A 16,467-nucleotide genomic window follows, 5' to 3' on the forward strand; every position below is an offset into this window, starting at 1 on the left:
CTGATACATAAAATGATAATAATTGTACACACTAATGGGGTGCTGTGTAGTGTTCTATACATGTGCACATTGTGTGATGTGAAAATCTCATTAAACATATCTATCTCCTCAAACATTTATCATCTCTTTATGGCTTGTTTCTTTTAAAAGAGCTAGTTCTTCCACCCAAGATTTTTCCTTAGTTTAATTTATATGCAGACAAGCCCCTGAGGTGTCCCAGTGTTGCATAACTAAGCATCATTGAACTCTATTTAGTTGCAAGGCTTGATTATAACAGCAGGGTGCTTCTTATGCAGCACTAAAGAGATAGATATTAAAATGCTAACAAAATTCAGTTTTAAACAGTCCATGGAAAATACATATATATATATATTAAACTTACTCTGCCAAGTTTATAAATATTCCATCAGAATAAGTTAAGAACTTTGGGAATTTAAGTAACCCTTTTAGATTAAAATAATTTTCTAAAAAACTAAAATTGGTGCAATAGTAATAAATACCATTTTTCCAAACCAAGTGGAAAACCTTCAGTTTTATTTCATCATTTTTTTTCACAACCCATTCGCATGAACGTATAAAGTGGCTAACCTTAGATGAAATGAAAAGAAAGTTCAGAAAGTCCCAAACCCCACAGCAAAAACCTGAGACTTGTCCCAAAGACTATTTTCAGACCTGTAATTTTTTGAAATTAATGTCGTATTGAACACTGTATGCTCACTACAAACATATTATCTTCAAATTCCCTCAAAACAATATGGAGTGGGGTTTATTCACATTAAATAGAATAGTCAAGGTCTTGCGGCTAGTAAGAGTTATAATTTAAACTGGAGTCTTTGATTTTAAATCTTGAGCATGATCTTTTATATCACAATGTCTTATAATTGGTTATCCTAACAGGTAATATATTATAGAAAAATCTAAAACATCTTAGTAAAAGAGTAATTTTGTCAAGGACAGGGGTGGCCTCTTCAAGTTACCCTAATAGTAGACAAATACTTAACATTATGGACTATCAGACAAACCTGTATTTGAATCCTGGCAGGATTGACTACTACCTACTTGAACTTAAGCTAATCACTTACTCTCAAAGTTTCAGTTCCCAACATGGTGTAATTGGAATAGCAACGATTTTTTCATAGACACCTCAATTTAGGATTAAATAAGATAATGTATGCAAAGCTCTGTACCCCAAGGGAGGTAGCAAATCACCAATCCTGGAGTCAGCTGCCTGCGTTAAAATTCTGTCTGCCATTATTTGTCTCTGTGACCTTGGGCAATTTTACTGTATCTAGCCGCTGTGCCACTGCACTGGTTTCTCATTGGTAAAAACTGTAACTAACTGCTTCATAATATTTCTTTTTTTATTTAAAGTACTTAGGATAGTGCCTGAAACATTTAACAGACTATGTTGTTGAATTTAAATAAATACTCTTTGAATGTTAGTAAATACTAAAGAAATGGTAGCAATTTTACCTATTATCATGTGAGCAAATTAACATGATTTTTTTCCTAAAACTTAAAATTTTAATTTTTGATCTTTTTTCTTTAGGGAAACATAAAATTAATTCAGCTGCCCCAGAATGATGAGATTTATTCACCCTAGTAGGTTTGTTGGAGTTGGAGAGTGGGGAGGAAAGGTGGCAAGAAAGACAGTTAGGGGGTCTTCTAGATTTGGGTGACAAAGCAAATGAATGTGACATTATGTATTGCCTGAGATAGGGAAAAGGAGGATTAGACATATGGGCAAGGAGGAAGAAAGAGAACTCACATTTTATCAATATCTCCCTAGCACTGTGCTAGGCACATGGTATACATAGCACCTCATTTCACTCTAAGATTCAACCACCCTAGAGGTTTTCCTCTCTACCATGGTTTTACAGATTTTGGAAAATCTTTGAAGGCGTATGTTTTGCCATACACACTATCTATATATGAGAATCAACTTGCCAAATAAGTTTATTGCATGAGTAGGGTAAGAATTCTTTTTCTCCTGCCTCCTCACCCTTCCAAGCTCTGAATTTTTCACATCAAGGGTTAGACTGTATTATATATTAGTGTAGTCATGACTTTCAATGCAAAATGACCCTTTCCTTTTCTTGGTGGTTGTTGATAACTCCATAGAGAACCTTTTGAGATGCCACATGGGCTCTGAGAGTTCCATAATAACTTAAGAGATCTGTAATGGTCGGACAACTCTGCCTAGAAATGTCATGAGAGTTTTTGTATTTCTCTACTACTCAAATTAGGCATACACTATCTTGGAGCTAAAATTCACAATACAGCAATTGCCTGTAGCAAACCATAGCAAAGTTGTCTAGATCAGTTTCAACATTAAAGTTCAACCAGTTTAACTAGTTCTAGTTGGCAGAAAATCAAAATATACATGTTTCTATCCCAATCTTCTGAATGATGTTTGCCAGTTGTATTACCTCAAACTTTTGGGAACAAAACACATTAAAAACAACCTCAACTGGTTAAAAGAAGATATGTCTCTTTAAGGGTAATATTTCTGAACTTTCTACGAAAACCCAAGTTCTGAATTACAGAACCATAAAGTTCTTAAGCACAAGCACTGCCAAAAGGAACTGTGGTTCATTTCAAAAACTAACTGTAATGCAAATATTAGGTAGAACCATGCTGTCACCAGAGAAGGGTCCAAGAAGGTCTCCCAGAAGGGAGGGGATATCAACTCAGTCCTGGAAGGTTCTTGACTTATTCCACAGAAAGAGATTGTAGAACTTGTCAAAAGAGGCACAAAGATTTATTTAAGAAAGTAAAGAGATTTATTTAGAAAAGCAGGCAATAGAGCAGGACACCAGCTCAAAGGGAGAAGGAGCACAGGTGTTTAAGAGTAAGGCATGCTTTTGGGGGCTTGGGCTCTTCCTTTTAAAGGAATCTTTGTAAACAGTGAACCTGAGAAGCGTGTGTGTGTGTGTGTGTGTGTGTGTGTGTGTGTTTTGGTGATGGTGGTGGGGTGACAGCAGCCTGCTAAGCACCATTCTCTTAATCATGGAGCATGGGGAGGGTTACCATGGTGTGGTCCTCAGGACTAGGTTGATGTCAGCTGCGAATAGATAATGTTTGGAATATACTTACATCATAAATCCCTAACAATATTTTCCTTTGCCTTTATCTTGTCTAAAGAAAATGCATCATGTAAGCCAGCAAAGCAGGCATTAGTCACCTAGACATAATATTTTAAGTTTCAAGGGCTTTTAAGAATTCAGTCCTGGAGGAAAACAGACCTGGGGAGTAAATGTGAGGGTGTTCACGGAGCTTCTTAGATGTCAAGTTACCGTATATTTTACCTTCCCTGTTAGTCCTGCAACTTTCTAAACTTTACTATAAATATTTATCACTATTATTTACTTACAAAATCATAGTACAACATTATTAGAGTAAGCAAGTGTCATGATTTAGAAATGAGGTGTCCCCCAAAAGCTCATGTGTTAGCCAATGCATGAATTGGGTTATGAGAGTCTTAATGGATTAACCGAGGTAGTAACTGTAGGCAGGTAGGGTGTGGGTGGATAAGGTAGGTCACTGGGGGCATGCCTTGGGGGTTTATATTTTGTCTCTGGTAAGCAAAGCTCTCTCTGCTTTCTGGTGGCCATATCCTGAGTCGCTTTTCCTTGCCATGCCCTTTTACCTTTCCCTATCTCAGGCCCAGAGCTGTGGAGTCAGCTGTCTAAGGACTGGCCTCTAAAGCCGTGAGCCCCGAGTAATCTTTCCCTCCTCTATGTTGTTCAGTCAGGCCTTTTGGTCACAGGGATGAAAAGCTTACTAAAATAGCAAGCTATACTGATTATTCAAAGATATTCACAATTGATATTTTTGCTCTTTGATTTTAAGATCAATTTTCAATATTATGACAATAATAAAAATATCATATGCTTGTATGATGTTTCAAGGTTTACAGCATACTGTGTAAATATTACCATGTGCAATCCATTTTAGATAGGCATTATTATCCCTCTAGCCTCACTGGATATATGGCAAACAGTGTCCATTAGTATAAAAGAAGAATCAGAGATTCAGAGAAGTGACCTGTTTTGAAGGGGCATAGGTAAATCCACATCTCATGAGTCAAAACCAAGACCAATAAATTCACTACATTTCTGTTAGAAAACCTAACCACCAGTGACTCATTTATAGAAAAAAACCAATACATTCCAGTGCCACATTCTGAAAGGGACATTACTGTCAGTTAGGGACATATCTTGAGATTTAGAATATCTACTTCTATTCCCTGCTTTGGGACTCTCTGTGCGTCCAGCTTTTCTTGGTTAACTTCCATACCACAGTGCAAAGAAGCTCAAGGCCTTGGACAGGTGGAAGTTGTGTGGGCCACAAGTGTGCATTCTGCCCCTCTGGAAAGCTCACCCACAGAGGTTGCTTGGTGCCTGAAATAGCCCACAGCCCCACCACCTGCTGCCTCTCAGCTGCTGGCCCCAAAGCAGCAGCAACAAAGCAGATCATAATGCAGAGAAGGAAGACTTCTTTCAAAATGAGATTTCAAAATGAGAATTTACTTTCATTAAAATACTTCCATAGAAAGTATTTTAATAACATTAAATAACATTAATTTTTAAAAATTAATGTTATTTCACTTCTTGTTTTAGTTATGTGAGGTTATTTTCCAAAGTACTGTCAATAATTGTCCTTTGTATGAATTAATTTTCTGTTGGTGATGATTATTGTGGTGGAAAGGCAAACTTAACTAGTCAGAGTTTCCGGTACTTTAATGTGCATACCTTGAATACTCTTTAAAAACTATACCCAAAAGACCTAAAAAGAGCATACAACAGGGACACAGCTACATCAATGTTCATAGCAGCACAATTCACAATAGCTAGACTGTGGAGCCAACCCAGATGCCCTTCAATAGATGAATGGATAAAAAAAATGTGGCATTTATACACAATGGAATATTACTCAGCACTAAAAAACAACAAAATCACGGCATTTGCAGGGAAATGGATGGTATTAGAGCAGATTATGCTAAGTGAAGCTAGCCAATCCCTAAAAAAACAAATGCAGAATGTCTTCTTTGATATAAGGAGGGGGGGGGACTCAAAACAGAGCAGGGAGGAAGAGAATGAGAAGAAGATTACCATTAAACAGAGAGGTGCATGGGAATGGGAGAGAGAAGGGGAATTGCAGGGAAGATGGTAGGAGACCCTCATTGTTATGCAAGATTACATATAAGATGGTGTGAGGGGGAAGAAAAAAGAGAGAGAGAGAAACATGTCACAGTAGATTGGGCAGAAAGAGGGGAGGGGAGGGGAGGGGAGGGGGGGATAGAAGGGCAGCAAAATACAATAGACACTAGTATGGCCCTATGTATAAACGTGGCTGTATAACCAATGTGATCCTGCAATCTGTACACGTGGAAAAATAAGATTAAGATTACGTACCCCATTTGAATCAAATGTATGATATGTCAAGATCATTGTAATGTTTTGAGCAACTAATAAAAAAATTTTAAAAAAATACAGTCAGATTGAATAGGTCTGGGGTAGGGCCTGAGATTATGTATTTATGGGATGCATCACAATTTCAGAAGCATAGGACTTCAAGTTGTCCTTATATGTCAGAGGGTCTATAAGAATAGGATAAACCTAAAGATTATTAATGAGATTTTTTTTTAAATTAGAGTTTCTTTTCCTGAAGGCAATAAGAACCCAAAATACTTTTAGTTGATTTAATTTTTCCCTTATTACTTTTTTTAATGGAAGTATTTTAATGAAAGTAAATTCTCTTTCCAAATATCTGGAAATAAGTTATGTGTCATGTTAAATAGGTCCCTCCCCGCCCCCTCATCTCCAATGCCCACACAGAAATGTTGAACTGCTGCCTCCTGGCTCTCTCCTTTCTTTTCTGAATTTTCTCTGCCTCTGCTTGATTTTCTCCCCATCCCCCACACAGATTTAGAATTTGTATTGACTGAGACAGATTGTAGAGTGAATGTCCCAGTTGTTTCAGCTTGTGACATTGGTCACATTCTTTTGATATTGGCCTGAAATTAGATCAATGCTCAAGATAGCTTTAAAATAACATTAGCATACAGTAGCTTACTCTAAATTATCAGGCAGCTTTGAGGCAGCCCTGTCTTAGCATGTCTAAATGGGCATGTTCCAGTGTATCAGCTGTGATAGTGCTCCTGCCTGTTTTTTATTTGGATCTAAAGATTATAAGAAGATACAAAAACAATAATTTTGTATACCCTTCACCCAGCTTTTCTGAAAGATAACATCTCACATAACCAGTAGACATTGTCAAAAACCAGGAAATCTGCCTTGATACAGAACTAGTAACTAAACTAGGGACCTTATTTGGAGTTTTCCAGTTTTCACATGTTCTTTTAAAAAAATTTTTTTTGAGGGAGAGGGATATGTACTCTGAAATTTAATAGATTGCATTTAGACTCATGTAACCACCATTGCAATCTGCCTGATTATTGATGCTGTGTGATACTGAACAGTGACTCCCATCAACACTCCCTGTGTCCATTCCCTTTCCATATACCCCTCCACTGCCAGGGATGCTCTTCTCTCATGCCTTCTAAACTTAATGCTATTTTTCATTTTTTTCCCAAAGTAATAACAGTAGTATTGGTTAATTTTACCTTAGAGAAGCAACACAGAATGAATAAAAAAGTATACAAAAATTTTTAAAAAGCACAAAGAATTAACTCACCAAACCTATAACCCCATTGTCTAGGGAAAGCCATTAGCAGTTTGATGTATATATTTACCATTTGTCCTACCGTCTAGTGGGTGTGTTTATGTGTGTGTTGTGTATTCTAGTTTATAAAATTGGGATATAAAGTTATTATTTTTCATTTTTATCAATCTGTTAGACTCCCCCCCCCAGAAGTTTTTATTTTGTTTTAATGCAAAATTTTCAATCCTTTGGAAAGCCAAGCATCTCTTCATATATTTCTTCTACTGTGACCCACCCATTGTTATCAACCAATTTCTCTATTGAGCATATAATGATTTTACTTGTTGCAATATTTTATTTCTACAAAAAAATATTTGTGGATTGTACGAATGGGCTAAAGCCTGCACCAGAGTACTCAGCTGTGTTGGCAGTAAGAGCTCATCTTTAGGTCTCCTCATCTCTTCCACACAGAACTAGCTGTCAAATCCTGTGTATTCGACTTTCAAACTGTCTTCAAACATGCCATGACCACTGCTCTATCAGACTTGTCATTTCTTACTTGGATTTCTGCAATAGTCTCCTCTCACTGATCTCTCTAATTGAATCCTTTCTCCATCTGTGAGCAGTGTTTTCTAAAACACAATCTGTTCACCTCACTCTCTTGCTTAAAAGCCTTTAATGACTCCATACTGTCTGGAAAATAAATCTAATAGCTTTAGAAGGGCATCTGAGGTTTCCATAAAATCTGGTCTGACTTTCAAATCAGCCTTGCCTCTCTTCCTTCTCTCTATATGGTGTCTGCCCCGTTCATATAATGCCTTCAGCTGTTCCAGAGCAAACCTTGCATTCCTCAGCTCTTTGCTTTCTAGATCTCTCTGAAATGCCACAAATTCCATAGAACCTGTTCTATGGCTCCAGTAAATTTATCCCACTACTGTCACCACTAGCACCACAATGACCTTCACTACCACCTTTATGTGACTTGCTCCCCTCCAGCCTCTTAGTAATCTATTTCCTCCCCTTCTCCAACTGCCTGCCCACACAGAAATTTTCTATATTGGCAATGTCAATGAATGCATCATATATTATGTGCAAAGCAGTGACTCCATCTATAATAGTTTCCAGATGGAATTTTGGGTGCAGTTGAGTTCTGAAAACATATTACTCTTAAAAGGCTAAAAACCTACAACATGTATCTTTTTAAATTGTTTTGTTTAAAGTAGTTTAATATGAAGGAAAAATGTCCTGTAAATTCCTCTTGGAAAGGTGATCTGAGAACAAACGAGGGGGCAGATGGCAAGGTTACTCAGCCCTGTTGGGAAGCAGAGCTTCTACTTTTCTGGTAACATGTACTCATGTAAGAATGTGATCCTATAGTCATCTATACCAGGATCCAGTTCAATTAAAATATATTTGAAAGATCTTTTAGCCCAAATGTATAACAGTCACAAATATTAAAATTATTTTTTCCTAAGCTTTTAAAAAATGAAAGTATCCTCAGAAAGAGAATGGATAATCATTTGCCTCCACAAAATTAAGATGCGTGATTTATTTGTATCTCCCCTCTTCTCATTGTAACAGGCTTTAGGTTTAAAAATTACAAACAAGAAAAGGAGTCAAGATACATACATTAATGCCCATAAACTTTTGCTACTAGTTAATATTCATAACTATAAAACTTTCAGGCTTATCATATTTCTTTCATGAAATGATCAGTTAGGAATATTTTTTTAATAAATTTTTTTAGTTGTAGAGAACACAATACCTTTATTTTAATGTGGTGCTGAGGATCGAACCCAATGCTAGGCAATCTCTCTACCACTGAGCCACAACCCCAGCCCCTGTTAGGAATGTTTTAAACATGTTAACAAGAAATGAATTATTTGTTTGTTCCTTTCTCCCTTCTAATTTGCAATATGTTAGCCACTATATTAGCTTCTGAGGATGCAGGAATACACAACAAAGGCAAGTTTCCTCTCTGATCAAGCTGATAGGAGATTCTTGTGAACTCAAACCAATCCAGAAAGTTCTGAGGCAGAAAAGCCATCAAGAAAAGGACAAGATGGAGGCAGTGACGCATGCTGCTCAGGAGGTTGAGGTGGGAGGATCATGTGGCCTAGGAGTTCAAAGCCAGTCTGGACAACATAGTGAGACCATATTTCAATAAAAAGAAAAAAGAAAAAGAAAAAAATTATTTTAAAAGGACAGAGAAAATTTCAGAATTTTTGCCTTTGAATACTTCTACACTTTTCTAAATCAGATGATATTTACTTCCTGCTTTTTTTCTCAAAAATCTCTCATCCCCTTCATTCTTCATTAATACTTTAAACAGCAAGAGGCCCAGACAGAATAAAAACTATTGTATTAATTCACTTAGTCTCTTAATAGCTACAGAATAAGATATAGTAAAAAAAAAAAAAAAGCAGCATTGTTAGGAGTACTGCAATTTATTCCTAAGTATCCTAAGGCTGACATTTTAGTGTGATAGCCTCATTATTATAGATCAAAATTTGTCTTAGTATTAGTAGACCCCTCAATTCTAAGATGACATAGAACATAATTTTGCCTCCAATCTTGCTATTATTTCATCAAGCCCTTTTGTTAGGGTTTATTTTTCATTTAACCATGACTGCCAGCTGTGACCAATATCTGGATTCTGGTTTGAAGGGTCTTCAAACCCAAGACACTTTCCTCCAAGGAAATCTGGGAAGATTTCTTTGCCCAGAAACACAGAGATCTGACTTGTCATCTAACGTCACCTTCAGGGTGACATTACCATGATTCCACACCTTCTCATTATCTTTACTTCTAAGAGTAAAGACAAAGGATTCTATTCTCAGGAACTACCGCTTTTATGCAACAAAACAAGAGAATTTCCCCTATAATTTCCATTGCCATTTTCCCTCCTGATTTCTCACAATTACTCAGGAGCTCACCAAGTACTTATGAAGCCTACATTGTGTTCAAGGCAGTGAACTTGGCACTGGAGAAACAACGAAGACGGGATCCAGGATTGACTTTCCTCACTCTCACCTTCTGGAGATATAGAGACCTGGCAGAGGATGATGGGACTGAGAACAGCCCTTAAAAATAAAGGCCACCCCCCACCCCACCAATACCCTTGAAAGAAGGAGGGATAGAGAGCATAAATAAATCAATAATGGTGAATAATGACAATAAGTTTATCCCTTTACTCACTCAAAAGCAATCCTTCCTGGCCAACTCGAGTATGATTTCCTTCCAGAATTGAAGAATGTGTTCACAGAGGGAAGGTGGGGGCTGGTTGTTGGTGCCGTGCTTGGTGTGGAGGAGGGAGGAAACCGGGAGTGAAAAGGCTCTTTCATTCGCCTGGCAGAGGCAGCCTTGCAGCTGGGGCCCTGTCTGCTGCCCTGATCCCTCTGCTGGCCTGTCACCTCCGGAGAGAACATGTGTTCCTCTAGTGAGACGTGTCTCAGCACCAGCCTCTGGCAGGAGCCAAGTGACTGGGAAGATAGTTTAAAGGAATCATAAAAGTATATAAAATAAAGGGTAGTTAAGCATTTTATCTGCCCCCCTGCCACGCCCAAGTCAAGAATATCTACTCGACTTCAACTTTTACCTGAGATCTCTTTACTCAGACCCAGGATCACCAATTTGCTGTTTAAGCTTGGCAAGTCAGTAAAACCTTACCCTGTTCAAATTCCTCATCTGGAAATTGAGAAGGTAGCAACAGATGTGCCAAAGAGCGCTTCCAAATTAAAACAAATTTGACTTTCACATCAACAGAATTTCAAGGGGCTTACCCTCAGCTGTTAAGAAAAAGAAAATTTAAAATGACATATTTGTGTATTTTCCTGTTGTCCTTTTACTATCATTTTAGACCACTTATTGCTATTTAGTAATCCTGTTTCTGCTTATTATTTCCTTCACTAACACAACTGAGTTCAAACGAGAAAAAAATGTAAAGGTTAACATCTATTTTTAAACAATTTTAAACACACACACACACACACACACACACCTCACAGATGTGGATTTTGAGCACGGAAATGAAAAGCTAATTGACACACTTCTCCAGTTGTTCACAATCAGGGCATTAGAATCACGTGAAAGATTTGTTAAAACACATATTGCTGGGCCCCACCTCAAGTTTCTAATTTGGTGGGTAAAGTGGAACCTTAGAATGAATGTTTCTAACCCATTCCAAGTGGTACTGATGCTGTGGATCTGGCATGCTTAGAGAACCAACTACTACTGTTTATCGTAGCTCCCACGGAGATGCATACATCTGTAGTGTGTATCATCTTCAAACCCCTTAAAGCCAAGATGCACCGCAGGCAATCTTTTCTCCCCTCTACTATTTGTCTATTATCAGAAAGTCGTGATGATAATCATGTTTTTTTCTTCTTCATGTCAAGGCACTTTCCACCTATCCCTTATCAGTTACCTATGGATTTCTCTGTTCTCTTGACACTTTTCTTACAAAGGTTTAAACCCACCATAAAGCATGCATTTCCATATCTAGCGTGATATTTCCCCTTTGTTGTTTTATTTTTGCAGTTGATTAGGCCTACCTGTAGCCCCATGCTACTTTTTAAAACTTTTGTCATTGTGGCCAGAATTTCTGCACTGCTGGGAACACAAACTAAATGGAAGAAAGGCTAATTGAGTACAAAGGTTTGCATCATTTGCCATCATGCTCATAGAATTATGGTATCATGTCCATGGCAGACTTTTCATCTTTGCCTTAGAAGGATATGAAACTAAGATTGTGAGTAGATGGTTCTTAGTAAAGTAGAACCACCAACTCATACCCTAAACCTCAGGAAATGCTTCTGAGTGCACCTTTATTACCAATGTGTTCTAGGGTCTCTAAGAAGAATTGGTGGGATAAATTATTCTGGGAAGTCTGTGAAATAACACATAGCAAGGAAGAAGGAGCATTTTGTGATGAAACAAAAACCATAATCTTCTTTAATGGTACGTTGAACAATTTAATTTTTTAAAAGGCTGATGCCCCCATACTAGAGGGACTTTCTTTTCATCTGCCAGTTTAAGGACTCAAATCGTATGTCCTACTAGAGAGTCAGCATTAAAACACACAAGCAGCTTACTAGCAATCCTCTTTCAAGGCGATAGAACAGGATCTGTTCTTGCACACCACCTTCTGCTACCTGCCTCCTCCTCCTTCCCATCTCCATTCCTGCTCATAGAGAATTTTAGCATTGGGTAGGTAGAGAAATAACTCAGGAGGCTGGAAGTGGAGGGCTGCTGAAGGCTGCTACTGCTACTACTGCTGCTGTTGCTGATTACATATGTTAGGGTAATTTCATCCCTGTGCAAAAAGACCCAAGCTTCAGTTGCAAACCAGCTTGCTGAAGTTAACCACCCATCCCAACCCTACCAAGTTTGGCCCACCGAAGGCCCTCTCAGATATTAAGGTATTTCTTTCATATTCATAGTTGTCTATTACATGTTAAAAAGTTGCATGCGTTTTTGTGGCATGTAATGTGTTTGCGGGTGAGCATATGTGCATGTGTGCCTGGGGTGAGCGTGATTATGCTTTAGGACTCACTATCCTAGATGCTGTCCCCTACCCCATCTACAAAATTCCTTTCATCAAATGCTTCCTATTTGATGAATGGATAAAGAAAATATCACATACACACACACATACACACAAAGGAATATTATTCAGCCATAAAAGAAGAAAATCTTATCATTTGTGGCAATGTAGATAAGCCTGGAAGACTTTTAGTTAAATGAAATAAGTCAGGCACAACATGTTCTTACTTTTATATGGCAGCTAAAAAAGTAGATTTCATAGATGTATGGAGTAGAATAGTGGTCACAAGGGTCTGGGAAGGTAAGAGGAGGAAGAGAGTATGGTAAATGGGTGCAGGGGTGCAGTTGGATAGGAGGAATGACTCTAGAATTTTGTAGCACAGCAGGGTAACTATGATTGACATAGATATTTCAAAATAGCTACCAGAGAGGATTTTGAAGGGTCCCAACATAAAGAAATGGTACATGTTTGAGGTAATGTATTATGCCAATTACCCTGATGGAATCATGGCATAAACATAGATTGAAATATCACTCTCTGCCCTATAAACATGAACATTTTTGTGTCAATAAGAAATAAAAATAAAGTTACAACTTAGAAATGGAAATGCATCTAGTTTTTAGAAAAGTTGGCCTAGAATTCTCTACTGTCCTCTGCCTGTGATCCCAGCATCTCTGGAGGCTGAGACAGGAGGATCTTGAGTTCAAAGCCAGCCTCTGCAATGGTGAGGCACTAAGCAACTCAATGAGACCCTATCTCTAAATAACATACAAAATAGGGCTGGGCATAATGTGTCTCAGTGTTCGAGTGGCAATGAGTTCAATCCCTAGTGAGAGAGAGAGAGAGAGAGAGAGAGAGAGAGAGAAGATCTATTGTCCTTTTGCTATGAGGAATGACTTCAATTTAATATGAAGAGCTGTCATAAACACTTGTCACATCAAATGTGCCCTATATGGTACTAATAAAAGTAATTATTTAACCCCATGAAAAAAATGCTTCCTATTTGGTCGCTTGTTAAATTTAATCTGTACAATAGAGTTTTGTAAGATTGCTTAAATTCATCAACTAACTTCATTTTAAAATTATTCAATGTATCTCTGACACTTCACATTTCACAATATCTACAATATCTTACTGAACAGATTCCATTGATGCTCAGAATGTATTCAACACATGGCCTTGACTCTAGCACCTGAGCTGTGAATTATTACTGGCAGACACTATAGTATTACAACTTCTACTAGTATAGATTGGTAGAGACCTGAACATTTTTTTTTAGTTTTAAAATATTTTATTTAGTAAGATGAGATATTGGGGTGGTCATTCCTTTTGTATGTTTGAATATCTGATTATTTTTCTATTGCCACCTGTAATGCAATGTTAGGTACTTCCAAATTATTTACACTGGTCAGAGTCTTTATTTATTTATAGAGCTGATCATGTTATATGGCTCTTGTGAACTGATCTGCTTGATGGTTTTTGTTTGCTCTTAATTTTCCTTTCCATTTAGTTGTAACCTTGTGCTGATGCAGGCTTTTTATTTGTTTTTAGATTTTCTCTGGTTATTCGGGTCAAGAAGATAACAGAATTCCCATTTTCACTGTTTAAAAACTGAACATCATTGAGAGGCAACTGAAAATTGGATGTATTCAAGGCTGAAACTGCTCTTTTCATGTTTAGTAAATCTAGATGGTACCTTTTCCAGTTTATGATGTAGTTGTATATACTTACTTTGGAGTTGCTGAGACAAGAATAGATATTAAGGATTGGTCCCTAGTCATTAACTGCCAGAGCAGGCTGAACTCTGGCCTGGTGGGGAGAATCCCCCAGGTCAAGTCCATCTGACTTTGCTTTCTGTGAAAAAAAATAGCATTCTTGAGAAGCAGCCTCTCCCTTCGAAGATTAAGTTCCAGCACCATCAATTCAGACACATTTCAGCTTTCTGGAAAGAGGATGCTTGATGATCAACATACCTCACCTAGCTGGAGCCCCTGATACTCAAGAAGACCAGGGGAGGACTTTCATTCTTTTGAAAGGTAGCCAGGCCATGTAACCAGGGAGATCTTTCTGAAGAGCAAAATGTTATTAGTCATGAAAATGATTTTAATCTTTTGTCCTATAACTTCAAGTCTATAAATAAAATCTGAGTAATGCTAAGAATAGTAATAATGATGATGGTGATGTCACTCTTACACATCTGGGGGGTTCCACATCCCAGAGGTAGAATCTAGCAGCCACAGAAAATTTTAAAAAGTGATTGTATTCTTTATTTTTATTCACTGAAGAACATTAGACAAATATGATTCATAACCTGGGGCAACACTTTCTAACAATTCCTTTCTCCACTCTCCAATTTTCTTTTGAGTTACAAAATTTCTCATCTGTCCCTGGTCCACCACGTCCCTTGAGGCTCTGCCTTATGTTATATATCCTTTCTCCTTTCCATCTCTTCTTGTGGTGTATACTTTGGTTTCTATTCCAACAATAAAAAATCTTACTATTTTTTATTAACTTTAAGAAACTAAAACCAAAACAATACAACAAAAAAAAACCCGTATCATATCATCCAGGTATCCCACTTCTGGGTATATATAAAATGGAAATGAAATCAATATACCAAAGAGATATCTATACACTTGTGTTTATTGAGGGCACTGTTCACAATAGCTAAGATATGGAACTAGTCTAGATGCCTATCACCAGCCAAATGGATAGAGAAAATGTGGAATATATATACAGTGGAGAATTATACATCCATAAAGAAGAAAGAAATTTTGTACTTTGCAGAAAAATAGATGGAATTGGGGAACATTATGTTATGTGAAATAAGTCAGACACAGAAAGACAAGTACCACTTGTTCTCTCTCATAGGAAGAAGCTAAAAAATGTTGAGCTGAATATATAATAGTTATTACTAGAAATTGAGAAGTGTGGTAGGGAGGGGGGATAGAAGGAGTTTATAAAAACATTCAAGCTGGTGAAGCCAAATGTCACCACAGATAGTTTGAGACATTAAGATTCTTCGTTGTCTTCTCTTGCTATCAAAATCATACAGTTATCCCTTTGTGTCCATGAGGAATTTCTTCCATAACCCTTATACTGATACCAAGTTTGTGAATGCTCAAGTCCCTTATATAAAACTACACAGTATCTGCATATGACCAATCAGACACTTTAAATCCTCTGTAGACTATGTACTCAGGTTGAGCATCCCTAATCTGAAAATCCAAAATTCTCCAAAATCCTAAATTTTTTGACCACTGACATGTCACAAATGGAATACTCCATACCTGACCTTGGGGGCATCAAATTACTCCCAGTCTCTGTACACAAGATGAATATGAATGAAGTTAATTTTTAAACTTGTGTTCTACCCCCAAAATATGCATATATAAATATCCCCAAATCTGAAAAATCCAAGCTAATTGTTTTACTGTATTGTTTAGAAAATAATGAAAAGAGTTCGCACTTCTTCAGTCAATACAGATACATTAAAAAAATTTTTTTAAACTTACATTTGGTTTTGCGCTTGGTTGAATCCATGCTGCAGAACCCATGGGTATGGAGGGTCAGGCCTGCAGTAGACAATAGAAGAATAGGACCATCAAAAAACAAAACAAAAACCAAAACATCTTCTCTCCAGCAGGGGGCAGAGTGTGCTTGTTTAAATGCAAAGTAGTGAAAACTCCCTAGGAGCTCATTCTGCTCTCCAAGCATTTGGTACTCTCTCCCTTGCCTGCTCTGCCTGACTGCTTTAATAGTCATTCTCTTTTCAGCGTCTGGTGTCATTTGAAATGTGATTTCTGGGAAGATTGGTGTCAAATCCCTAAGCCTTGCTCCCTAAAAGAAATGGAGACTTTAAACTAAAGGGAGGTGGAGGAACTGCGGAGAGGAGGAAGCAGAAAGCCAGGCTCACTGGGAGCCTCAAGGTCACCCTCTGCTGGTGGTCAGACTGCCTTCCTGAGGGGCTGTATCGTTGGCGGAAAATATTCTCCTTTATTTTATTTTTTTTAAATGTCGTGAACTAGTGACTTTGGAAAAGGAAACTTGCCAGGAACACACGGAGGGTCACCTGCAGACCAAGAACTCTCAGGGTTTTCTTCAGTTCTTCCTCTTACCCCTCCATGTCCACAAATCCATATCATTGTCTCCCTCCCTCTATAGCTGTTCTCATTTTCAGGCACTCATCGCTACTCTAATAGCCTCCAAACTCTTTGCGTGGACCTTCTGGGAATCAACAAAGTCTCACTTTCTTA

At 37.7% G+C, this 16,467-nt stretch overlaps 1 protein-coding gene across 1 annotated transcript in view; it reads right to left on the bottom strand.

Moving 5' to 3' along the window:
• Spart (spartin) overlaps positions 1-9,962 on the bottom strand; it is a 61,079-nt gene extending 51,117 nt beyond the window's left edge. Inside the window, exon 1 of the mRNA XM_048800843.1 lies at positions 9,865-9,962. The gene's annotated coding sequence lies outside the window, so the exon portion shown is untranslated. The remainder of the gene's footprint in view (positions 1-9,864) is intronic.
• Between the last annotated feature and the right edge of the window lie 6,505 nt (positions 9,963-16,467).

The sequence above is a fragment of the Marmota marmota genome, unplaced genomic scaffold (genome assembly GCF_001458135.2).
Source record: "Marmota marmota marmota unplaced genomic scaffold, marMar, whole genome shotgun sequence".
NCBI classification, from domain to species: domain Eukaryota; kingdom Metazoa; phylum Chordata; class Mammalia; order Rodentia; family Sciuridae; genus Marmota; species Marmota marmota.